This window comes from Mobula birostris, chromosome 16 (assembly GCF_030028105.1).
Source record: "Mobula birostris isolate sMobBir1 chromosome 16, sMobBir1.hap1, whole genome shotgun sequence".
In the NCBI taxonomy this organism is placed as follows: Eukaryota; Metazoa; Chordata; class Chondrichthyes; order Myliobatiformes; family Myliobatidae; genus Mobula; species Mobula birostris.
The window spans coordinates 78,552,957-78,579,194 of NC_092385.1; the positions used below are offsets into that span (position 1 = coordinate 78,552,957).

Consider the following 26,238-nt stretch of genomic DNA (forward strand, 5'->3'; position numbering starts at 1 on the left):
AGATGCGTTGGAGCTGGTGATGGAGGTGGTGAGACGCAGTTTCATGCTGGGCTCAGGGCTGTCCTCCACTCGGTGCAAATTAAGCAGGACTGTGTTTGACTACAGACTTCTGCCGGCATGTTCATGAAGTCAGGAATTTTGGCTATATTAGTATCGGGGTGGGGGGGGGGTGCTCCTGCACAGGGTTGAGCCACAGAAAGTTGTAAACTCAATCAGTTCCATCACGGTCACTAACCTCCCCAGCATCCAGGACATCTTCAATGAGCGATGCTTGGAAAAGGCAGCGTCCATCATTAAGGACCCCCATTACCCAGGACATGCCCTCTTCTCATTGCTACTATCACAGAGGAGGTACAGGAGCCTGAAAACACACACTCAATGATTCAGGAACAACGTCTTCCCCTCAGTCATCAGATTTCTGAACAGACATTGAACCCTTGAACACAACTTCCTGGGCCTCCTGTCCCATGATCCTCTCATATCCCTTTTGTCAATCACCTGTCCAGCTCTTGGCTCCATCCCTCCCCCTCCTGTCTTCTATCATTTTGGATCTCCCCTTCCCCCTTCCACTTTCAAATCTCTTACTAACTCTTCCTTCAGTTAGTCCTGACGAAGGGTCTCGGCCTGAAACGTCGACTGCACCTCTTCCTGGAGACACTGCCTGGCCTGCTGCGTTCACCAGCAACTTTGATATGTGTTGCTCACTAATTTTTTTCTCTTTTTGCTCAACTTATTTAATTTAACATTTTATAATATGTATATGAAATATACATGTACTTCTTTCTGTAATTTACACATAACAACAAATTTCATGTGGTATGCCAGTGATATTAAATCTGAGTCTGATTATATTCTTTTGTGTGATGGCACGCTTACTGCTCTCTTATATGGGCTGTTTGTGCCTTGTGCTGTGTATGACCATGCAGATACTGTGTTTGGAGCACCTTGGCTCCAAAGGAACATTGTTTCATTTGGTTGTATTCATGTATGGATGAATAAGAATTGAACTTGAACTCAACATCGCAGCAAAATGCTTTGTTAAAGTCAGATCACAGAAGGACATTCAAGAATGACATCTTGTCTGACTTCAACATCCTCAAAATTTGAACCCATTACCACCTTGTTTCTCAGGGACTAAATAATACTTCCTTCTAAGAAAGCAGCTGTGAATAACTGTAAATGATACCTCACAGCCTTAATGACAAACATTTACCAACGGGGAAAGAAAGCACTTCTAAATACAGGGTCGTTTCAATGTGACTGTGTATACTTTTGATATATTGTACTAGCCATAACTGTGAATTGAATGTGGACTGGCTGTTGTATTCCAGTCTCCTTCCCAGAGCACTCCGTGTCCATGTAGTTGTGTTCACTTTCACCTCCAGTTCTTTACTCATGACTTTGTAGTTGAAGTTGCTGTGGGATGGTATTATCCATCTGATGCAGGCGGTACTGGGCTGCTTATATGACAGTTACATAAGAACATAAGAACATAAGAAATAGGAGCAGGAGCAGGCCATCCGGCCCATCGAGCCTGCCCCGCCATTCTATAAGATCATGGCTGATCTGTCCGTAAACTCAGCTCCATCTACCTGCCTTTTCCCCATAACCTTTAATTCCCCTACTATGTAAAAATCTATCTAACTGTATCTTAAATATATTTAGTGTGTCACGTGACCAGTGACAATGAATATATAATTAAGTCAGATTTTTAAAAACAAACAAACATTTATTAAACTCTGCTCAACAATAGCGTAAAGTATTCAATCGACTAACAACCGGAAGTTAATGGCTATACGGCAAATCTGGAACAGTTCTTAAAGTGGTAAATTCGAAAGTCCAAGTGATTTATACAGTCAGTAAGGAGAGACTTCTCTGGAAACGGATTTCTTCGAAGACGTGACATTACTGCTGATTTTTCAAAGGATTCGCGATGAAGGAAATAAAACGGCTTAAAGGAACTGACCTTTTCCTGGCGAATGAACATTGAAAAAAACCTTCCTGATCTTACAGGGGTTACCTCTGTTGCAGGTCACTATTTCTGAACGAAGATTCAATCAGGTCGATCCTTTATGAAACCACCGAACAACACCAACCTTATTCAATCCTCCAGCTTCCCGTACTTTAGTAAGGTCTTCACTCTCCAATACTAGACTTACAATAGAAAGTAAAATTCCACTTTAAAACGAAACTGCATCATGAGATGAATACGCAGCATAACAGAGTAACTGACGAATTAAACAATAAACTAAACTGTGTAACAGCAGGGGTTTCCAGTTATATACCTGTAGAGAACATGTCATCACATGACCTCACACTGGCGGAAAAATTACATCACCCCACCATCACGAGACAATTACAGCGTGCTCGCAAGATACTCAATTACATCATGATCATAAGACAGTCACAAGGTACTCACAAGTATGTAACAGCTGTTATAGCCGGGGAGGGGGGTAGTGGGAATACACTCTCGCTATCTATTATATGTTCCCAATGGTGTAAATCTCGAATAGCCTCTGAAAACCAATTCCAGCTCCTGGCCTTCACGTGCAGCTTTGCTATGAAGCCTGACCGAACCATCTCTACTGACAGGAGAAGAGGAAAAGGTGGGTTACTGGTGCCTTAAAACCAGTTGCTTTGGGCAGATAGGGCTAGTTAGCTGTGGTTGGCAGCTTATCCAGGAGAAGTGAAATTCTGATCTCAATCCTCTGCTGCCATATGGCTATACCCACTCATGGGGAAGGCCTTGGGAGTAAATCCTGATGAAAAATTCAGAGATGGAGTCCGGAAGTCAGCCCTATATTAAATTCAATGTGAATTAGCAACTCTTGCAACACAACTAGTGCTAATCTGTATCGGTCTTGGCCATTCCTTTGAAGGTATCCGCTGTGTGGAGAGGGGTAGCCTGCTTTGTGGGCAACAGCAATGCTGTTAAATACACCCAACAACCTGGCCTTCACAGCTATCTGTGGTAATAAATTCCACAAATTTACCACCCTCTGGTTAAAGAAATGTCTCCACATCTCTGTTTTAAATGGAGTCCCTCTAATCTGAGGCTGTCCCCTCTTGTCCTAAACTCCCCCACCATGGAAAATATCCTTTCCACATCTACTCTGTCTAGGCCTTTCAACATTTGAAAAGCTTCAATGAGATCCTCCCTCTCATCCTTCTAAATTCCAGTGAGTACAGACCCAGATCTATCAAACGTACCTCGTATGATAACCTTTTCATTCCCAGAATCATCCTTGTGGACCTCCTCTGAACCCTTTCAAATGCCAGGTCATCTTTTCTTAGATGAGGAGCCCAAAATTGTTCACAATATTCAAGGCGAGGCTTCACCAGTGCCTTATAAAGCCCTACTTTTGTATTCTAGAACTCTTGAAATGAAAACTATTTGCATTTGCTTTCCTCACCACTGACTCAACCTACAAGTGAACATTTAGGGTGTTCTGCACAATGACTCCTAAGTCCCTGTGCATGTCAGATTTTTGGATTTTCTCTCCGTTTAGATAATAGTCTGCACATTTATTTCATGGCCATGCATTTTCCAACATTGTATTTAATTTGCTAATCTCTTGCCCATTCTCCTAACCTGTCAAAATCCTTCTGCAAACTATCTGTTTCCTCAACAGTACCTACCCCTCTACCAACCTGCGTATCATCTGCAAACTTGGCAACAAAGCCACCTATTCCATCATCTAAATCATTGACATACCGCATAAAAAGAAGCGGTCCTGTAATACCATGGGCTCTTAACTTGGTAAGCAACCTCATATGTGACACCTTGTCAAAGGCCTTCTGAACGTCCAAATATACAACATTCACTGCATCCTCTTTATGTATCCTACTTGTAATCTCCTCAAGGAACTCCAACAGGTTTGTCAGGCAAGATTTTCACTTAAGGAAACCATGCTGACTTTGTCCTATCTTGGCTTGTGTCTCCAAGTGCTCCGTAACAATCTTAACAATTGACTCCAACATCTTCCCAACCACTGAGGTCAGGCTAACAGGTCTATAATTTCCATTCTGTTGCCTTCCCCCTTTCTTAACGAGTGAGTGACATTTGCAATTTTTCAGATTCTGGCAGCATGCCAGATTCCAAACATCAAATGATTTTTGAAAGAGCATTACTAATGCCTCCAGAATTTCTACCATTACCTCTTTCAGAATCCTAAGGTGCAGTTCACCTGGTCCGGGTGACCTTAGATCTTTCAGCTTTTTGAACACCTTCTCCCTTGCACGCACTTCTCTTCCCTCACACCTTCAACATCTGGCACACAATGAAGACTGATGCAAAATACTCACTTAGTTCATCTGCCATCTCCTTCACCCTCATTATTATTTCTCTGGCCTCATTTTCTAACAGTCCTATATCCACTCTCATCTCTCTTATTTTTTACTTACTTGAAAAAGCTTTTACTATCCACTTTGATATTGTTTGCTAGCTTGCTTTCATATTTCATCCTTTCCCTCCTAATGATTCTTTTTTGTTGTTTTCTGTAGGAATTTAAAAGCTTCCCAATCCTCTGTCCTCCTGCTAATTTTTGCTTTATTGTATGTCTTCTCTTTTGCATGTAGATCAGCTTTGACTTTCCATGTAAGACAGTGTTGTAAGATTTTGCCATTTGAGTATTTACTTGCTTTGGGATACATCTGTCCTGCACCTTCCTCACTTTCCCCAGCAGCCGCTCCGCTGTCACCCCTGTCAGCGTTCCCTTCCAATTTATTTTACCCAACTCCTCTCTCATACCACTGTAATTCCCTTTACTCCACTGAAATACTGCTATTTCAGTCTTTACTTTCTCACGATTAAATTTCAAGTTGAACTCACTGGTTCCTAAGGGTTCTTTTACCTTAAGCTCCCTAATCACCTCCGATTCATGATATAACACCCAATCCAGTACAGGTGATCCCCTAGTAGGCTCAATGGCAAACTATTCTAAAAAAACTATCTCTTAGCCATTCAACAAACTCACTCTCTTGTGATCCATTACCAACCTGATTTTCCCAATCGACCTGCATGTTGAAATCTCCCATGACTACCATAACATTGCCCTTTTGACTCACCTTTTCTATTTCCTGTTGTAATCTGTGGTCCACATCCCAGCTACTGTTGCATGCCTGTATATAACTGCCACCAGGTCCTTTTATCCTTGCCGTTTCTTTACTAAACCCACAAGGATTCAACATCTTCCGATCCTATGTCACATCTTTCTACTGATTTAATGCTGTTCTTCACCAGCAGAGCCACATCACCCTCTCTGCCTACCTTTCTATCCTTCCGATACAGCGTGTATGTAACCTTGGACATCTAGCTCCCAACTACAACCATTCTTCAGCCATGACTCAGTGGTGGCCACAACACCATACCTGACAATCTGTAATAGTGCAACAAGATCATCCACCTAATTTCTTATACTCCGTGTATCATACTCAAACAACCCTTGGTAGTATGAGTGTACTGAATTGAAACTTCTCCTGTAAGGCAATAAACTGCAGGTGGAGGTAGGATGACATACTTTGAAAGGAAATTATTTGTACTGATTTAGGGACACAGCACTGTAACAGGCCCTCCAGCCCAACAGACCCGCATCACCCAATGCGACCAATTACCCTACCGACCCATACATATTCCGAGTGTGGGAGGAAACCCAAGCACCCAGAGGAAACCCACACGCTCACAGGGAGAACATTCAAGCTCCTTACGGTCCGCGGCAGGAATTAAACCCGGGTCGCTGGACCTGTGATCACCTTAAGCTAACTGCTACACTACCGTGATGCCCAAAAACAATTGCTACTCCCATAGCCCTGTTGCGTGGCAGCAGATGGAGCCTAGACACTGATCCTTCTCCCACAGAGTTCTTTCGTTGACTGACCGAGTTTCAGTGCGTCCCTTCGCAGGTACTCCAAATTGGCCGCATTCCCCTACAGACATCTCACTGGCCAAGGGCTTAACAGCAACACATCACCAGTCTCTCACTGCCCCATCAGCTAATTAATCTAGTGGTGGACTCAGCTTCTTGTTTAAATGTGTGTAGAAGATCCCATAGCACCATCTGAATCTCAAAATTTACCTCTAGTCCTGCACAACATCTTTCTTTCAATCAATGCTAATTTGACCATATTTTGGTGTGTGTGTGTCCCTGCTATGTGCAAATTAACTATATATTTTGCTTGGATAGCAACAAATGGTTACACTTCCAAATTAATACATCAGCTAGGCTGTGGTTTGGTGTTCAGTTATGATGGATGTAATTGCAAATATTTTCTTCCTATAACAGACAAGAGATTTTGATCCAGTGTATGTAACCAGACCAGTTATACAGTATGGAATCTTTATCTGCTGTATGGAAATAGCTCTATACATAACTAAAATTAGTCCCCACCTTTCCTATAAAAGGGAAAAGCCAGTCCTGATGAAGGGTCTCGGCCCGAAACGGTGACTATTTATTCATTTCCGTAGATGCTGCCTGACCTGCCGAGTTCCTCCAGCATCTTGTGTGTGTTGCTTTGGACTTCAAGCATCTGCAGAATCTCTAGTGTTAAAACATGTTCCTTACACCTTTTCTATATTCCCTTTACACAGATGTGTCTTAATGTTCTGCGTATTCTCTAGATCTGGAGTGTTGAAAATGTGGCTCACCATTTCAGACAAAGCAACTCTACACTATTTTGTACTTATCCATATCTTGGCTGGCTCTGTTTGCAATCTGTCTACTATAGAGAGAGCACTATGGCTGGCCTCTTTAACCTGAATATCTCTGCTAAATGCCACACGGCTCATAAGAATTAACAATCAAACTCTCAGAATTCTGTCCACATATTACTCTGCGCTGTGAATAGAAGAGTTTACATTCTTTATTTATCTTATTTAAGGCAGAGATTGATAGGTATTTGAGTAGCCAGGGCATCAAAGGTTATGGTGAGAAGGCGGGGGAGTGGGACTAAATGGGAGAATGGATCAGCTCATGATAAAATGGCAGAGCAGACTCGATGGGCCAAATGGCCGACTTCTGCTCCTTTGTCTTGTCGTCTTATTGTCTATCTCAGTATTACAAGTGGGTTGTGTTGGCACGTGGCCAAGTGGTTAAGGTGTTGGGCTAGTGACCTGAAGGTTGTTCGTTCAAGCCTCAGCTGAGGCAGCTTGTTGTGTCCTTGAGCAAGGCACTTAACCACACATTGCTCTGCAGCGACACCAGTGCCAAGCTGTATCGGCCCTAGTGCCCTTCCCTTGGACAACATCGGTGGTGTGGAGAGGGGAGACTTGCAGCATGGGCAACTGCCAGTCTTCCATACAGCCTTGCCCAGGCCTGCAGCCTGGAAACCTTCCAAGGCGCAAATCCATGGTCTCACGAGACTAACGGATGCCTATTATTACAAGTGGGTAAAGTTCCAAACTAGCTTATTGTCTATAAGGAGCTTTGAGATGTTTGTGGTTGCAGAAGGCACCATGCATGTACATTCTTAATTTCTTAATTTCTAGAAAGACTGGTGAAACAAACATCTGTGAGTGAAGAGATATCCACCCTGTTCGAGTTGAGTGTCTGCATTACTCTATTAGCGATGGCTGGTTGGGTGCAGTTGAACTTGTGAGTGGATAATTGCCATGAACTGCAAGTGGATCTGTGAGCTTCTCAGTGTGAAAATCAGCAAAGTTCAATCTCATTCCCAGGAGGCTGCGTGAGAGAGAGGAATACGTTATTTTAGCTGAGCAGCTCTGTGTTTATGAGGAAGTATAATGCAGCATTAAGACTCAGATCAGATCATAAAGCAGATTAAAGTCGGACAAATAAGATAATATTATACAGCTCGCTAGCTGTGAAAATCTATAAAATCATCAGCTCAAATATTCTGCACAGCTAAAGTCTGATAAGTTATAAATTTTAACCTACCAGCCTAAGAATTTGGACTTTAGAACTTTTCAGTCAGAAAGGAAAAACGTTTCAGCAAGAATCTCTGCTTCAGGTCATCACCCAGCAACTCTCATGTGTACAAGTCTGTTCTGTTTGACTTGGCTGTGCTGAACTTCACCTTTGACACAGGTTGTATTCTATGGAACGTAACTAGCATTGTAAAAGATCTGCAACATTTAAATTTTTGAACAGACTCCCAGCTTTCGCATTATTGAACAGAAACTCCTGTCAGTAAACTGGTTGATCACTCTGCCAATAATTGTAGCATTAGTGATTAGAATCCAGTTGTTCCGCCAGCAGCTCATTTTTTGACTCTAGGTCTCAGCATCTGCAGTATCTTCTGTAACCAGGAGGTAAAGTGGGTGGCCACTTTATTCTGTGATGCACACTTTGATGAACTATTGAGTTAGAAGTGAGGAGATGAGGGTTATCTGATTTCTCACTGTTCAGATATGAATATCAGTGGTAAAAGATTTTGGATTGATAAAAGATTGTGTACAGTTCTGGTCACCGAATTATAGGAAAGATGTCAATAAAATTGAGAGAGTACAGAGGAGGTTTACTAAAATGTTGCCTGGGTTTCATTTCCTAAGTTACAGAGAAAGGTTGAACAAGTTGAGTCTTTATTCTTTGGAGCGTAGAAGGTTGAGGGGGGACTTGGTAGAGGTGTTTAAAATTATGAGGGGGATTGATAGAGTTGACGTGGATAGGCTTTTTCCATTGAGAGTGGGGAAGATTCAAACAAGAGGACATGAGTTGAGAGTTAAAGGGCAAAAGTTTAGGGGTAACATGAGGGGGAACTTCTTTACTCAGAGAGTGGTAGCTGTGTGGAACGAGCTTCCAGCAGAAGTGGTAGAGACAGGCTCGATATTGTCATTTAAAGTTAAATTGGATAGCTATATGGACAGGAAAGGAATGGAGGGTTATGGGCTGAGTGCAGGTCGGTGGGACTAGGTGAGAGTAAGAGTTCGGCACGGACTAGAAGGGCCGAGATGGCCTGTTTCCGTGCTGTAATTGTTACATTGGTTATATGGTTATATGGGTAAGAAAAAAACTGAACACCCTGGAAAAACTTAGCAGGTTACTTTAGTATCTGTGGAAAGAGGAACAGTTAACGTTTTAATGAGTGACCCTTCATCATAACTTAGAAAGAGAATACAAGGTAGCCTAGATATCAATGACGCTATTGCGTTGTCAGATCATGCGCCCACGAAACTAATACTGAAGTTCCCTGATAATATACGGAATGCATCTCAGTGGAGATTTAATGCTAAACTGCTGCATGATTCAGCATTTATAAGTTTTATTAAAGAGCAAATTTCTGTTATTTGAATTAAATACAACTGAGGGTATGTCAAATTTGGTTATTTGGGATGCGATGAAATATTTTCTTAGGGGACAGATAATCTCATATTCAGTAGCTTTAAGAAGGAAAACTAAAGCGGAACTTTTAGTGGTTACTAACAGGATTAAAGAAATAGATAAAGATTATTTTGTAACACCTAGTGAAGATTTATATAAGGAAAGGGTGGAACTTCAAACACAGCATGATCTGCTTTTGACTTTTCCCATTGAGCAGCAACTTTTGAAGTCTAAAAGTCAATTTTATATACATGGGGATAAGTCAGGTAAATTGTTGGCCGGTCAACTTAAAGCAACTATGGCTAGAAGGCAGATTTTGAAAATACAAAGAACTGATAGAACTGAAACATTGGATTGTCAGGAAATTAATAAGGTATTTCTGGATTTTTACTCTAACCTTTATAAATCTGATTCTCCAGACAATACCACATTTATGAACAGATTCTTGCAAAGATTAAATATACTCAAAATTTCTATTCAATATATGAAAACATTAGATGCGCCTATTAAACGAGAGGAAATAGCAAGGGCTATATCCTCTTTTCAATCAGGTAAAGCTCTGGGACCGGATGGATTTACAGTAGAATTTTTTAAGACTTTTACTGAAATACTGACACCTCATTTATGCCAAATTTTCACTGATTCTATTTCCTCTGGGACCCTTCCGAAAACTTTCTATGAGGCATCAATTTCATTAATTCCCAAAAAAGAAAAAGATTTATCTAAATAAGCCTCTTACAGACCAATTTCCTTATTAAATGTGGATTCTAAAATTGTTTCTAAGATTTTGGCTAACACGCTTGAGAATATTTTACCTAAGTTTATTTCTAAAGATCAAACTGGATTTATTAAGAATAGATATTCATATTTTAATATTCAGAGATTATTGAACATTATTCATTCCTCTCCATCGAAAGAATCTGAATATGTTGTTTTCCTTGATGCAGGGAAAGCCTTTGATAGGGTAGAATGGTCTTATTTATTCGAGGTTTTAGAAAGATTTAATTTTGGTCCAGGTTTTACTTCCTGGATTAAGCTGATCTATCAAGCTCCTGTGGCGGCAGTTATAACCAACAATCAAAAATCTCCTTATCTTCGGCTATACAGAGGTACCCGGCAGGGTTGTCCTCTTAGTCCGTTGTTATTCAACTTGGCTTTAGAACCTCTTGCTATTGCCCTTTGGGACTCCAACAATGTTCAAGGTAATAAGAGAGGAGATAAAGTGCACAAGGTTTCGTTGGATGCAGATGGCTTGTTAGTTTATAGTTCAGATCCTAAGAAATCTATTCCTTCTATGTTATCTATATTTTCTGAATTTAGTAGTTTTTCTGGAAATAGAACCATAGAACCATAGAAACTACAGCACAGAAACAGGCCTTTTGGCCCTTCTTGGCTGTGCCGAACCATTTTCTCCCTAGTCCCACTGACCTGCACAGGGACCATATCCCTCCATGCACCTCCCATCCATGTATCTGTCCAATTTATCCTTAAATGTTAAAAAAGAACCCGCATTTACCACCTCGTCTGGCAGCTCATTCCATACTCCCACCACCCTCTGTGTGAAGAAGCCCCCCCAATGTTCCCTTTAAACTTTTCCCCCCTCACCCTTAACCCATGTCCTCTGCTTTTTTTCTCCCCTTGCCTCAGTGGAAAAAGCCTGCTTGCATTCACTCTATCTATACCCATCATAATTTTATACACCTCTATCAAATCTCCCCTCATTCTTCTACACTCCAGGGAATAAAGTCCTAACCTATTCAACCTTTCTCTGTAACTGAGTTTCTCAAGTCCCGGCAACAACCTTGTAAACCTTCTCTGTACCCTTTCAACTTTATTTATATCCTTCCTGTAATTTGGTGACCAAAACTGAACACAATACTCCAGATTCGGCCTCACCAATGCCTTATACAACCTCATCATAACATTCCAGCTCTTATACTCAATACTTTGATTAATAAAGGCCAATGTACCAAAAGCTCTCTTTACGACCCTATCTACCTGTGGCGCCACTTTTAGGGAATTTTGTATCTGTATTTCCCGATCCCTCTGTTCCACTGCATTCCTCAGTACCTTACCATTAACCCTGTATGTTCTACCTTGGTTTGTCCTTCCAACGTGCAATACCTCACACTTGTCAGTATTAAACTCCATCTGCCATTTTTCAGCCCATTTTTCCAGCTGGTCCAAATCCCTCTGCAGGCTCTGAAAACCTTCCTGGCTGTCTACTACACCTCCAATCTTTGTATCATCAGCAAATTTGCTGATCCAATTTACCACATTATCATCCAGCTCATTGATATAGATGACAAATAACAATGGACCCAGCACTGATCCCTGTGGCACACCACTAGTCACAGGCCTCCACTCAGAGAAGCAATTCTCTACCACCACTCTTTGGCTTCTTCCATTGAGCCAATGTCTGATCCAATTTACCACCTCTCCATGTATACCTAGCGACTGAATTTTCCTAACTAACCTCCCATGCGGGACCTTGTCAAAGGCCTTACTGAAGTCCATGTAGGCATTATCCACCGCCTTCCCTTCATCCACTTTCCTGGTAACCTCCTCAAAGTATTCCAATAGATTGGTCAAACATGACCTGCCACGCACAAAGCCATGTTGACTCTCCCTAATAAGTCCCTGTCCATCGAAATGCTTGTAGATACTGTCTCTTAGTACTCCCTCCGATATCTTACCTACTACCGACGTTAAACTTACCACCCTATAATTTCCCGGATTACTTTTCGATCCTTTTTTAAACAACGGAACAACATGAGCCACTCTCCAATCCTCCGGCACCTCACCTGTAGACAGCAACATTTTAAATATTTCTGCCAGGGCCCCTGCAATTTCAACACCTAAATTTGCACAAAAGTGAGTTGTTTCATATTAATAACTACTTGGATCAATATGATCAAATTTTTTTAGCATTGCTAAAAATAACTTTACTTATCTTGGTATTAAAATTACCAAAAATTTTAAGGACCTGTATAAATATAACTTTCTTCCATTAATTGAAAATACGCAACAAATACTTTCCAAATGGTCTCCTATGACATTATCATTAATTGGTCAAATTAATGTTATTAAAATGATAGTGCTACCGAAGCTCTTATATGTATTTCAACCAATCCATTCCTTTGTTCCTAAACTGTTTTTTGATAGAATAAACTCTAAAATTTTATCTTATATTTGGAATAATAAAAATCCTAGATTGAGTAAACCTCTACTGCGAAATTAAAAAAGCATGGTGGTATGGCTTTGCCAAATTTTAGAAAGTATTACTGGGCAATTAATGTTTGATATATTTCTTTTTGGATTCATTAACCAGATATACATGACTGTCCTTTATGGGTGGATTTGGAGGAAAAACTCGGTGAAGGGGTATTCTTTGGCCTCTTTATTGGGAGCTCCTCTTCCTTTCTTGCTTTCTAAGATTGGTAGTCGAGACCTCAATCCCAATATTAAACATACATTAAGAATTTGGTTTCAGTTTCATAGATGTTTTGAGTTTAATAACTTTGTTCTTTCTAGTAATATCCATCTTAATTATTTTTTTAAACCATCAATTTTCAATCAGGCAAACACAAGGAAATCTGCAGATGCTGGAATTTCAAGCAACACACATAAAAATTGCTGGTGAATGCAGCAGGCCAGGCAACATCTCTAGGAAGAGGTACAGTTGACGTTTCGGGCCGAGACCCTTCATCAGGACTAACTGAAAGAAGAGCTAGTAAGAGATTTGAAAGTGGGGGGGGGGGATCCAAAATGATAGGAGAAGACAGGAGGGAGAGGGTTGGAGCTAAGAGCTGGACAGGTGATTGGCAAAAGGGATATGAGAGGATCATGGGACAGGAGGCCCAGGGAGAAAGAAAAGGGGGGGAGGGGAAAGCCCAGAGGATGGGCAAGGGGTATAGTCAGAGGGACAGAGGGAGAAAAGGGAGAGAGAGAAAAAGAATGTGTGTATATAAATAAATAACGGATGGGGAACGAGGGGGAGGTGGGACATTAGCGGAAGTTTGAGAAGTCAGTGTTCATGCCATCAGGTTGGAGGCTACCCAGACAGAATATAAGGTATTGTTCCTCCAACCTGAGTGTGGCTTCATCTTTAATGTAGAGGAGGCCGTAGATAGACATATCAGAATGGGAATAGAACGTGGAATTAAAATGTGTAGCCACTGGGAGATCCTGCTTTCTCTGGTGGACAGAGCGTAGGTGTTCAGTGAAACGATCTCCCAGTCTGCATCGGGTCTTGCCAATACATAGGAGGCCACATTGGGAGCACCAGAAGCAGTACTTCACCCCAGCCGACTCACAGGTGAGGTGTCGCCTCACCTGGAAGGACTGTCTGGGGCCCTGAATGGTGGTAAGGGAGGAAGTGTAAGGGCATGTGTAGCACTTGTTCCACTTACAAGGATAAGTGCCAGGAGGGAGATCGGTGGGGAGGGATGGGGGGGACAAATGGACAAGGGAGTCATGTAGGGTGCGATCCCTGCAGAAAGCGGGGTGGGGAGAGGGAAAGATGTGCTTAGTGGTAGGATCCTGTTGGAGGTGGCGGAAGTTACGGAGAATAATATGTTGGACCCGGAGGCTGGTGGGGTGGTAGGTGAGGACCAGGGGAACCCTATTCCTAGTGGGGTTGCAGATGTGCGTGAAATGGGGAAGATGCATTTGAGAGCAGAATTTATGGTGGAGGAAGGGAAGCCTCTTTCTTTAAAAAAGGAGGACATCTCCATTGTCCTGGAATGAAAAGCCTCATCTTGAGAGCAGATGCGGTGGAGACAGAAGAATTGCGAGAAGGGGATGGCATTTTTGCAAGAGACAGGGTGAGAAGAGGAATAGTCCAGATAGCTGAGAGAGTCAGTAGGCTTATAGTAGACATCAGTGGATAAGCTGTCTCCAGAGACAGAGACAGAAAGATCTAGAAAGGGGAGGGAGGTGTCGGAAATGGGCCAGGTAAACTTGAGGGCAGGGTAAAAGTTGGAGGCAAAGTTAATGAAGTCAACGAGCTCAGCACGCGTGCAGGAAGCAGCGCCAATGCAGTCATCGATGTAGCGAAGGAAAAGTGGGGGACAGGTACCAGAATAGGTTTGGAACATAGATTGTTCCACAAAGCCAGCAAAGAGGCGGGCATAGCTAGGACCAAAAAAGGTCAATCAGACCTTTTTAATTTGGAGAACCAAAGGAATAATACCTTTTCTAGACTTGCTTATGGGGAATTGTTTAATGTCTTTCACTCAGTTAGTGGACAAATATGACTTATCTAATGCACACTTTTTAGATATTTACAAATTAGGAATTTTTTACGTAGTTTACTTACAAATTTTCCCTCTGTTTAGCCACCCAATATGATAGATCGCTTTTTCAGGTTAAACCATTTCAAAAAGGTCTGATAGTTATAATTTATAAATGGATATTGATTTTGCAAAAGCTATCTAATGATGAAATTAAAGGTGCGTGGGAATTGGAATTTCGAGAGTCACTTTCAGATAATCAATGGGATAAAATTTTTCATTTGGTAAATACTTCATCTGTTTGTGCCCATCGTTCCTTGATACAGTTCAAGGTAGTATATCGGGCACATATGTCAAAGGATAAATTAGCCCGTAGTTTTCCCCAATATTAATCCTATTTGCGACAGATTTAATATTGAGGTGTCGACTTTAACTCATATGTTTTGGTCTTGTATCAAGATAGATAATTTTTGTAAAGATGTCTTTAAAACTTTAGTAAAAGTCTTGAATTTGGACCTACAACCGAATTTATTTACAGCAATTTTTGGGATCATTCCAACGGAAGCAGGATATATTCCTGTTTCTGCTCAATGGATGATAGCTTTTACAACTTTATTGGCTAGGAGAGCCATTTTGCTTAAATGAAAGGACTCTAATCCACCTACTGTCTTTTTTTGGCTTGCCTCCATTATGTCCTGTCTAAGTTTAGAGAAAGTAAGAAGTCAGATATTTGATACATCCTTTAAATTTGAAGAAACCTGGCAACCTTTTATTCAATATTTTCATATGGTTTCATCTATTGCTCTTCTAGTTACTTTCTCGAAACTTTGAATTTGATCAGAAAGTTTCTTTTTTCTTGCTTTTACTCTCAGTATGGGCTGCCCAGTCCCTTTTTTTCCTTCTTTTTTTTAATTTTTGTTTTTGTTTACAGAGAATAGTGGGTTTTTTATATGTATATATATTATAAAAGTTTCTTTATCTTTTTTTTCTTCTTATGAAATAATAAGAGGAGAATTGATTATCTTATTTTTTATTATATACTATTAAATTAATACTATGTATGATCTTGATAAAGTTTATTTTACCTGTTATTTGTATTGTTATTGATATAGATATTTGAGATAATTCTCTTGTTTGCATATATGTACTTTTTTAATTATTAAAAGGATTGATAAAGAAAGATATCAATGAAGTTAAATCAGGGGTTGCTGGGGTGGTGTGGCTCGAGGGCTGGAATGGCGTATTTCACGCCGACCCTAGGCCAGACCCTATTCCGCACTGACCCTAGGCCAGATCCTATTCTGCGCTGACCCTAGGCCAGATCCTATTCCGTGCCGACCCTAGGCTGGACCCTATTCCACGCCGACCCCAGGCCGTGCCAACCCTACGCCAGATCCTATTCTGCGCTGACCCTAGGCCAGATCCTATTCCGTGCTGACCCTAGGCCAGATCCTATTCCGCACTGACCCTAGGCCCGACCCTATTCCGCGCCAACCCTAGGCCCGACCCTATTCCACGCTGACCCTAGGCCAGACTCTATTCGGCTTTAACCCTAGGCCAGACCCTATTCCGCACTGACCCTAGGCCAGATCCTATTCTGCGCTGACCCTAGGCCAGATCCTATTAAACGCCGACCCTAGGCCCGACCGTATTCCACGCCGACCCTAGGCTAGACCCTATCCCACGCTGACCCTAGGCCCGACCCTATTCCACACTGACCCTAGGCCAGATCCTATTCCACGCTGACCCTAGGCCAGATCCTATTCCACGCTGACCCTAGGCCAGATCCTATTCCACGCCGACCCTAGGCCCGACCCTATTCCGCGCTGACCCTAGGCCAGACCCTATTCGGCTTTAACCCTAGGCCAGACCCTATTCCGCACTGACCCTAGGCCAGGTCCTATTCCACGCTGACCCTAGGCCAGATCCTGTTCCGCGCTGACCCTAGCCAGATCCTATTCCCCGCTGACCCTAGCCAGAACCTAGCCTGACCCTATTCCGCGCCGACCCTAGACCAGACCCAATCAATGTGTGGAGGACATGGCTCTGATATTGGACTGCATGTGCATTCCAGAGGTGGAGAGAAGTGACCCATGTGCACCGTCGCCTATCATGTATTAGTCAGCTCCAAAGTTTCAGAGCAAGTCCACAACTCTAAACTTATCTACTAGTTACCAGCAGTTTCCTTCGGAGCTGTTATCCACAGCATGAGTTAACTCAACACTAATTAGAAAACAAATTAGTGGTGATAACTACAGTTACTTTTACCAATTGGTAGTTTTGGATTTTACTCTCCTGTTGATCTTTAAGGATTCATGAACCATGACTGCTAATGGTTAAAACTGAATTGTCACCAAGCTCCCAGTGGGAGTCCTTTGATCTGTTCGAAGGAAGAAGAAGACCCCGGTTGAATCTAGATACGCCACACTGTGTGGCAGATTCTCAACCGCCAACCACTGAACTCCTCACAGTCTGCTTTTGCAGATGTTTGATGGGGATAGAAAGAAAGAAAGCTGTGTATGCAAATCACTTTGATTTTTCTGTTCTTGTTTTTCTGATTGCTTGGAAATGCCTCTTTCCTGCCAGTCATTGCCACGGCAACAGAATGATCAGCTGCATAGCCTGGTTACTGCACTTGTCAAGATGCATTGTACTGTATCCAAAAAGCCTGGTATTTCCACTGTGTTCAGGGGATAGAGACAGGCAGACGCCAGCCTCGGAGGCATGCCATCTGCTACGTAGAGTGTATGATTGTCACACTTAATGACGGTAACTGTCAGATTCATCTGTGTGCAGCTGTGCCCATGGGCATCTCGCCATTGAGTGACACCTGGCAACGCTGTCCTTATGCACCTTGTTAGCAGCCAACAAACAGAGGGCAGAAGCCAGGCTACTTAGTTATTTCCTCATTGACTCACACTTGTAACTCAGATTGTATCTATTTATTTAGAGACAGAATGTGGACCAGGCCCTTCTGGCCCACCAAGCCACACTGCCCAGCAACCCACCGATTCAACACTAGCCTAATCACAGGGCAACTTACAATCACCAATTGACCAACTAGCTGATACGTAGGAGGACTGTAGGAGGAAACCCATGCGTTCACACGGAGAATGTACAGACTTACAGATACAGACAGCGCTGGAGCAGAACTCTGACCTCTGGAATGCCCTGAGCTGTAATAGCATTGCACTAACCACCACGTTACCATGCTGTTTCCCATCAGAATCAGAATCAGGCTTATTATCACCGGCATGTGACGAGAAATTTGTCAACTTAGCAGCAGCAGTTCAATGCAATACATAGTATAGAAGAGAAAATAATAATAACAATAACAAATAAAATAATAATAATAAATAAACAAGCAAATCAATTACGTGTATTGAATGGATTTTAAAAAACGTGCAAAAAAACAGAAATACTGTATATTAAAAAAGTGAGGTAGTGTCCAAAGCTTCAAAGTCCAATTAGGAATGAGACAGCAGAGGGAAAGAAGTTATTCTTCAATCACTGAGTGTGTGCCTTCAGGCTTCTGTATCTCCTACCTGATGGTAACAGTGAGAAAAGGGCATGCCCTGGTTTTGGAGGTCCTTAATAATGGACACTGCCTTTCTGAGACACCGCTCCCTAAAGATGTCCTGGGTACTTTGTAGGCTAGTACCCAAGATGGAGCAGACTAGATTTACAACCTTCTGCAGCTTCTTTCGTTCCTGTGCAGTAGCCCCTCCATACCAGACAGTGATGCAGCCTGTCAGAATGCTCTCCATAGTACAACTATAGAAGTTTTTGAGTGTATTTGTTGACATGCCACATCTCTTCAAACTCCTAATGAAGTATAGACACTGTCTTGCCTTCTTTATAACTACATTGATATGTTGGGACCAGGTTAGATCCTCAGAGATCTTGACACCCAAGAACTTGAAATTGCTCACTCTCTCCACTTCTGATCCCTCTATGAGGATTGGTATGTGTTCCTTCATCTCACCCTTCCTGAAGTCCACAATCAGCTCTTTCGTCTTACTGACACTGAGTGCCAGGTTGTTGCTGTGGCACTACTCAACTAGTTGGCATATCTCACTCCTGTACACCCTCTCATCACTACCTGAGATTCTACCAACAATGGTTGTATCATCAGCAAATTTATAGATGGTATTTGAGCTATGCCTAGCCACACAATCATGGGTATAGCGAGGGTATATAGTATAGAGCAGTGGGCTAAACACACATCCCTGAGGTGCGCCAGTGTTGATCGTCAGCAAGGAGTATATATTATCACCAATTCACACAGATTGTGGTCTTCCGGTTAGGAATTCGAGGATCCTATTGCAGAGGGAGGTACAGAGGCCCAGGTTCTGCAACTTCTCAATCAGAATTGTGGGAATGATGGTATTAAATGCTGAGCTATAGTCGATGAGCAGCAACCTGATGTAAGTGTTTGTATTGTCCAGGTGGTCTAAAACCATGTGAAGAGCCATTGAGATTGCATCTGCTGTTGACCTATTGTGGTGATAGGCAAATTGCAATGAGTCCAGGTCCTTGCTGAGGCAGGAGTTCAGTCTAGTCATGAACAACCTCTCAAAGCATTTCATCACTGTCGATGTGAATGCTACTGGGCAATAGTCATTAAAGCAGCCCACATCATTCTTCTTTTTGAAGCAAGTGAGAACTTCCACCTGTTGCAGTGAGAGGTTGAAAATTTCCAGGGTGAGAGTTGAAAATTCTCACTTGCTAATTCCCACAAATTTCACATTCAGTGATGTTCCATTTTATTGCCAAGCACCGAGTTACTTTACACCGCACGCTGTCGGAGCAGTGCTGCCAGGATAATCAAGGACACGACCCACCCAGCCAACACACTTTTCGTCCCTCTTCCCTGCGGGAGAAGGCTCAGGAGCTTGAAGACTCGTATGGCCGGATTTGGGAACAGTTTCTTTCCAACTGCGATAAGACTGCTGAATGGATCCTGACCCGGATCTGGGCCGTACCCTCCAAATATCTGGACCTGCCTCTCGGTTTTTTTGCACTACCTTACTTTCCATTTTTTTATTTTCTATTTATGATTTATAATTTAAATTTTTAAATATTTACTATCGATTTGTAATCCAGGGAGCAGGAAGCGCAGAATCAAATATCACTGTGATGATTGTACATTCTAGTATCAATTGTTTGGTGACAATAAAGTATAAAGTTATTCTTTAAGTCTGAAATCTATGCAGTGCAGTGGTGATTCGATCCTGGCCTCAGGTGCTGTCTGTGTGGAGTTCCCACGTTTGCCCTGTGACTAAATGTGTTTCCTCTGGGTGCTCTGGTTTCCTCTCGATTCTCAAACACGTGTAGTTTGGCAGGCCAGGTGGACAGTGAATTGTTCCTAGAGAGTAGATGGTGGTAGAATTTGTGAGGGAGCTGATGGGAATTTAAGGAGAATTAAAAAAGGGGATTTGTGCAGCATGAATGTAAATTGGTCACCCTGGGCTCAATGGGCCAAAGGGCCTAATTTTCTCTCTTGTTTTTCTCTGGTCTATTGTTGAAATGTTTGATCCTGAATCCTACCTATTCCCTTTGTCACTTCCAGACTTGAATATTCCAATACAGTATCCCTCGGCTGGCCTTCCTTCCTCCATTGCCTGTAAACTTCCGTTTATTAGCTTGTTGTTCATGTAGGGGTGGAGGGGTGTTCTGGGATGTTTTCTTTCTAACACTTTGCACATTTGGTAACGTAGTATAGTTGTTATATTATTAGTCCAGAGACCTTGACTGTCAGGCCTGCACAGGTAGGCATCTCCCAATCTCACCTGGTCACCTGGCACTCATTTTCAACTCATTGCCTGCAGCCTATTTAAACTCAGCTCCCAGCCACAGTCCTTCGTTCGCACACTGAACCAGCAGTCTCAACCAGTTGCTACTAGCCTTCAGTTACCTTGTTGTCTTGTCGTGTTATGTATCTGTTCTCTCTTGTTTTGAGGCCCCTCGTGGCTTGTTATTTTGTAGTTTATCAGTAGAGTATCATTTACTACTAAATCATTTCCACTGCTCTGCTTTTGGTTTAAGCCTCCTCTACATTTACTGGCATAGATGGCTGATCTGAAGCATTGAGTCCAAATCACAAACAAGGAACAATGTAGATTGAGCAAAGAAGCAGATCTGTATTAAACTGTCATATTGTCATACACACCCTGAGACCCTTGCCTTTGGGAGAGATAATATCCAATCATCTTCAAATCTAGGCTCATGTAAAATGAGAAACAGCAATAGGGCCCACCTTTCACTGCTCTTTGACAAAGCCAACACATTGTTGTGTTTAAGGACAAATTGGGCTGGGCTTATCAGCATTAAAGATGCTACATTGATGTTTGCTGCCTTAAAATGCAATTTCATTGTAAAAAGTGGGCTATTGATTAAAGGTGGCCTGAACTAAATCAACAGTTACAATATTTCAGTTTGTCACACAAAGCAAATCATAAACCAGTTGTTTACTCAGTGATATCAAGTCACAAACACTAATTAATCAAGCAATGATGAACCATATTTCATTAATTTACAAGGCAGCACTAAAGTACAATACAGCACTGTTGAGTGTGACTGGGTCAAATGACAGAGGGACCATCAAGTATTCGTACATAGATCACCAAAGGTAGGAAGGCAGCTGGACAGAGGAATATAAAAACATGTGGATACTTTATTTTACATGGAATATAAAAGCAACAGGCTTATAAGGTTACGCTAGAGTTGAGTACAGCATTGAAGCTGTAGTTAGCCACACGGTCATCGGTATAAAGTGAGTAAAGCTGGGGCTTAAGCACGCAGCCTTGTGTACTGATGATAAGTGTGGAGGAGATCTGTATTGACTAGGGACTGCAAGTGAGGAAATCAAGGATCAAGTTGCATAGGAGCTTAATGATGAATTTCAAGGAGATGATAGTGTTGAATGCTGAGCTGCATTGATTGCATCACCATTGTCCAGATGTTCCAGAGCTGAGTGACGTCTGCTGTCGACTTGTTAAGACCATAAAACCATAAGATATAGGAGCAGAAGTAGGCCATTCAGCCCATCGAGTCTGCTTTGTCATCCAATCATGGGCTGATCCAATTCTTCCAGTCATCCCCACACTCCTGCCTTCTCTCCATATCCTTCGATGCCCTGGCTAATCAAGAACCTATCTATCTCTGCCTTAAATGCACCCAATGACTTGGCCTCCACAGCCACTCATGGCAACAAATTCCACAGATTTACCACCCTCTGACTAAAGTAATTTCTCTGCATCTCAGTTCTAAATGGACGTCCTTCAATCCTGAAGTTGTGCCTTCTTGTCCTGGACTCCCATACCATGGGAATTAACTTTGCCATTTCTGATCTGTTCAGGCCTTTTAACATTCGGAATGTTTCTATAAGATCTCCCCTCATTCTCCTGAACTCCAGGGAATACAGCCCAAGAGCTGCCAGACATTCCTCACACGGTAACCCTTTCATTCCTGGAATCATTCTTGTGAATCTTCTCTGAACGCTCTCCAATGTCAGTATATCCTTTCTAAAATAAGGAACCCAAAGCTACACACAATACTCCGTGGTCTCATAAGCGCTTTATAGAGCCTCAACATCGCATCCCTGCTCTTTTATTCTATGCCTCGACAAATAAATGCCAACATTGCCTTCACCTTCTTCACAACCGACTCAACTCGGAGGTTACCTTTAGGGTATCCTGCACAAGGACTCCCAAGTCCCTTTGCATCTCTGCATTTTGAATTCTCTCCCCATCTACATAATAGTCTGCCCGTTTATTTCTTCCACCAAGGTGCATGACCATACACTTTCCAACATTGTATTTCATTTGCCATTTCTTTGCCCATTCCCCTAAACTATCTAAGTCTCTCTGCAGGCTCTCTGTTTCCTCAACACTATGCACTCCTATCTTTGTATCATCGGCAAATTTAGCCATAAATCCATTAATCCCATAGTCCAAATCATTAACATACACCGTAAAAAGCAGCGGTCCCAACATCGACCCCTGTGGAACTCCACTGGTAACTAGTAGCCAGCCAGAATAGGATCCCTTTATTCCCATTCTCTGTTTTCTGCCGATCAGCCAATGTTCCACTCATGCTAGTAACTCCCCTGTATTTCCAAGGGATATTATCTTGCTAAGCAGCCTCATGTGCAGCATCTTATCAAAGGCTTTCTGAAAATGCAAGTACAGCACATCTACTGCATCTCCTTTTTCTACTGTGCTTGTAATTTCCTCAGAAAATTGCAGTAGGTTAGTCAGGCAGGATTTTCCTTTCAGGCTTTGGCCTATCTTGTCATGTGCCTCCAGGTTATTCCTAATCTCATCCCTAACAATCGATTCCAACAACTTCCCTACCACTGATGTCAGGCTAACAGGTCTATTGTTTCTTTTCTGCTGCCTCCCACCCTTCTTAAATAGTGGAGTAACATTTCCACTGCAATTTTCCAGTCATCCGGTCAATACCAGAATCTATCAATTCTTGAAAGATCATTGTTAATGCTTCCGCAATCTCTCCAGCTACTTCCTTCAGAACCCGAGGGTGCGTTCCATCAGGTCCTGGAGAATTTCAGGTCCAGGAGATTTATCCACCCTCAGACCATTAAGTTTCCTAAGCACCTTCTCAGTTGTAATTTTCACTGCACAAACTTCACTTCCCTGACACTCTACAATATCAGGTACACTGCAGATGTCTTCCACTGTGAAGACTGAAGCAAAATATGCATTCAGTTCGTCTGTCATCCCTGCGTCTTTCATTACAATATCTCCAGCGTCATTTTTTATTGGACCTATATCTACCCTCAGCTGTCTTTTTACCCTTTATATACTTAAAAGAGCTTTTAGTATCTTCTTTGATATTAGTCGCCAGCTTCCTTTCATAATTCATCTTTTCCTTCCTAATGACCTTCTTAGTTCCCTTCTGCAAGTTTTTAAAAGCTTCCAAATCCTCTATCTTCCCACTAGCTCTGGCTTTCTTGTATGCCTTTTCTTTTGCTTTTACTTTAGCTCTGACCTCACTTGTCAGCCACGGTAGTGTCCTTCTTCATTTGAAAATTTCTCCTTATTTAGAATATATCACTGTCTTGCACTTCCCTCATTTTTCACAGATTTTGATGGACCTAGACATAGCACATGAAAACTTATTTCTCCTAGCAGAGGGGCCAGAGACCAAAAGGCAAAGAATTACATTCATTGGAAGAAGTATTGGAGGGAAGAGGAGGAAAACAATATTTTTTCACCTGGAGGGTGGGGGACATGTAGAATTTGCCAGCTGAAGGATGGTTGAGGCAGAGAGCTCAACACATTTAAATAGTATTTGGTTCACTACTTTATGAGCAGTGACCTGCAGGACCCCGGAGTTCAGGAGGATGGGATTAGACTGAAGACCATTACAATCTGCATGAATACAGTGAGGTCTCTGCCTAAGATTATAAGAATTCACGGACTGGCACCAATACACAATATACCGGTCTGCTACATGAAACCAGGTCACAACATACCAGTTTATTGAATGATAACGAGTCACAATTATGCAGCTTACTGTGTGGCATGGAGGTACGCTGCACCAGTTTATTCACTATAATATTTCTTCCTTAGTAACACTGACTCACAAACACCTATTAACTTATTGAGTCACGATGCATCATTTATGAATGGCACAAGAACAGCATATAATTGCAGATATTGAAGCTCAAAATTTACAGGACAAATCTGTTAATTAAACCTAACTTGATTCTTTAGAAAATGGTACAATGTTCCATTAAATCTAATGCTGACAGGTCGCAGCAATGAAAAAATTAGTAGCGCCAGAAAATTATTCGCTGGTCAACACTGTAGGTGGGTAAATAAAATGTTCAAAATTGTAATTTCCTTTTAATTGGAATATATTTCAACGTAGAAACACTTAAAATTGTTCAGTTCAAATTACTAATGGGAGTGCTGAGGTTACACTTCTCAAAATGGATAGCACAACAGTTCACATGAATTTTGATTGATAGCAAATGATAATTTTCTGTTTTGGAAAACTAGAAGGAGATATTTGATCTCCATTATATGAAGACTACAGTATCATGTTTGACATCACAGTAGCTTAGTAAAACAGCCTTTGCAATTCTGTCAGTCAGGTGAAGGCACCAACATAATCATTACATGTCTTACTAAACATGATAATGTTGATAATGCACGTAATAAAAAGCAAGCAGTTCGCTGTAAAATACAGATCACAGGAATCTCAATTCTTCAACAGCTGTAACATATAAAGGTACCCTAGACTAACAATAACATTCACAAGTAACCATGACAGCTGCTTTCTGAACTGTTACCTTTAGATTTAGCATATTACTCATTTATTTCTGTCACAGGGGACAGAGTTGAATGAACCCTTACTTATTTTACAAATTTTATTCCCCTCACTCAATCATCCATTTCTGCTTCTAATGTTATCTGCATTTTAACTATTTATTCATTATTATTGTACTTACAAGGATGTGGCTGATTCTCAGTTTATCAAAATAGTGTACATGGAATATAAACCAGCCATTTTAAAGATCTCAAGAATCTTGTGAACTGAAGTGTGTGATGACAGCAAAGGTTATGTGTTACTTCTAATAATACCTTTCGCTGACGTCACTCAGCTGTTGACTGACAGCTGAGAAGCTTTCTGTTACAGATTTATGGCAAGGTCTGAGGATGCACTGTTCTGTTTAACTGTGTTCTTTTGAAAGGCTTGACAGGAAGAATGTGGTTGGCACACCCTTTCCTTCCTAACGACTAACACGAAAGCTGCCATAAAGGCTTTTTGCTACTCTCCAATCATCTCCTGATTTAATGCACCAATGAATATGCACAGTTCGGTTACAGCCCTTAAAATTAAAAAAAATCAAAAAGCAAGATATTGCACGTTGCTGAAAGTTTTAGCCATAAACAGGAAACAAAAGGAACAAAGGTACATTTGAAAGATCAAGCATAATGTCTAAGAAAACTTCTGCTTAACCCTGTTCTCAGAGTTGCAGGGTTTTACAGATGTGGAGCAAGACAAAATGATGTTGTGGTTGGTGGGAGGAGTGGAGCGGGGAGGAATATAAAGGCCACACCACCTGGAAAAATTGCTTAGCACATCGAGAGAGCTTACATTTATGATGTGACTGAACCAATAACAACTATTTGATAACATTATCCAACAGTAGAACAGTCATATCTTTTGTGTCTTCAACTGGATATTACCAGGCAGCTTGTTAACTTGTAACTAAATTCTTGCAAGTTCTGTCACGTTTCTGTAAAAAAAAAATAAGCTTACAGAAAAGATTTCACAACAGGTTAATTTGGATGAATTGTAGATAGTCTTATAAAAGGGGCTGCAAAGTCACAGGTGACTGGGGACTCTTCACAGCGAGATCTTTTTCAATATGTTCCTGTGTAATTTGAATGTTACAGAAGGAAACTATAAGTTGCTTTTCTCATCTGAAGCTTCTCAGTACAGTTTTGTGGTCCATCATTATCAAGAAGGATTGCTTAAAGTAATTTTGAAGCTGAGTTAAATACCGATGAGAAGTCAAGAACAGTAAAACTCCAATAACCAGTACCCTCAGGACTCTCGAGGTGCCAGACTAGCAGATTTGCTAGAATATTGGATAGTACTCCTCTTAATACCCTAGTATACATATATCTAATCGTCTTAACCTTTCACACAGTAATTTTGCAGTGAAACTGGCAGAGTTAAGTAGACTGGAA

General features: G+C 41.6%; 1 protein-coding gene and 1 long non-coding RNA gene across 2 annotated transcripts in view; both read right to left on the bottom strand.

The window, feature by feature from the left end:
• The window catches only part of LOC140211257 (uncharacterized), a 63,493-nt gene that overhangs the window by 24,392 nt on the left and 12,863 nt on the right, over positions 1-26,238 (bottom strand). The gene's annotated exons all lie outside the window — the stretch shown is intronic.
• Positions 585-25,252, bottom strand: LOC140211258 (uncharacterized). Its single transcript, XR_011889408.1, has 3 exons — positions 24,990-25,252; positions 7,527-7,676; positions 585-2,154 (listed from the first exon to the last, which is right to left on the bottom strand). It is a non-coding gene; the product is annotated as an uncharacterized lncRNA (long non-coding RNA).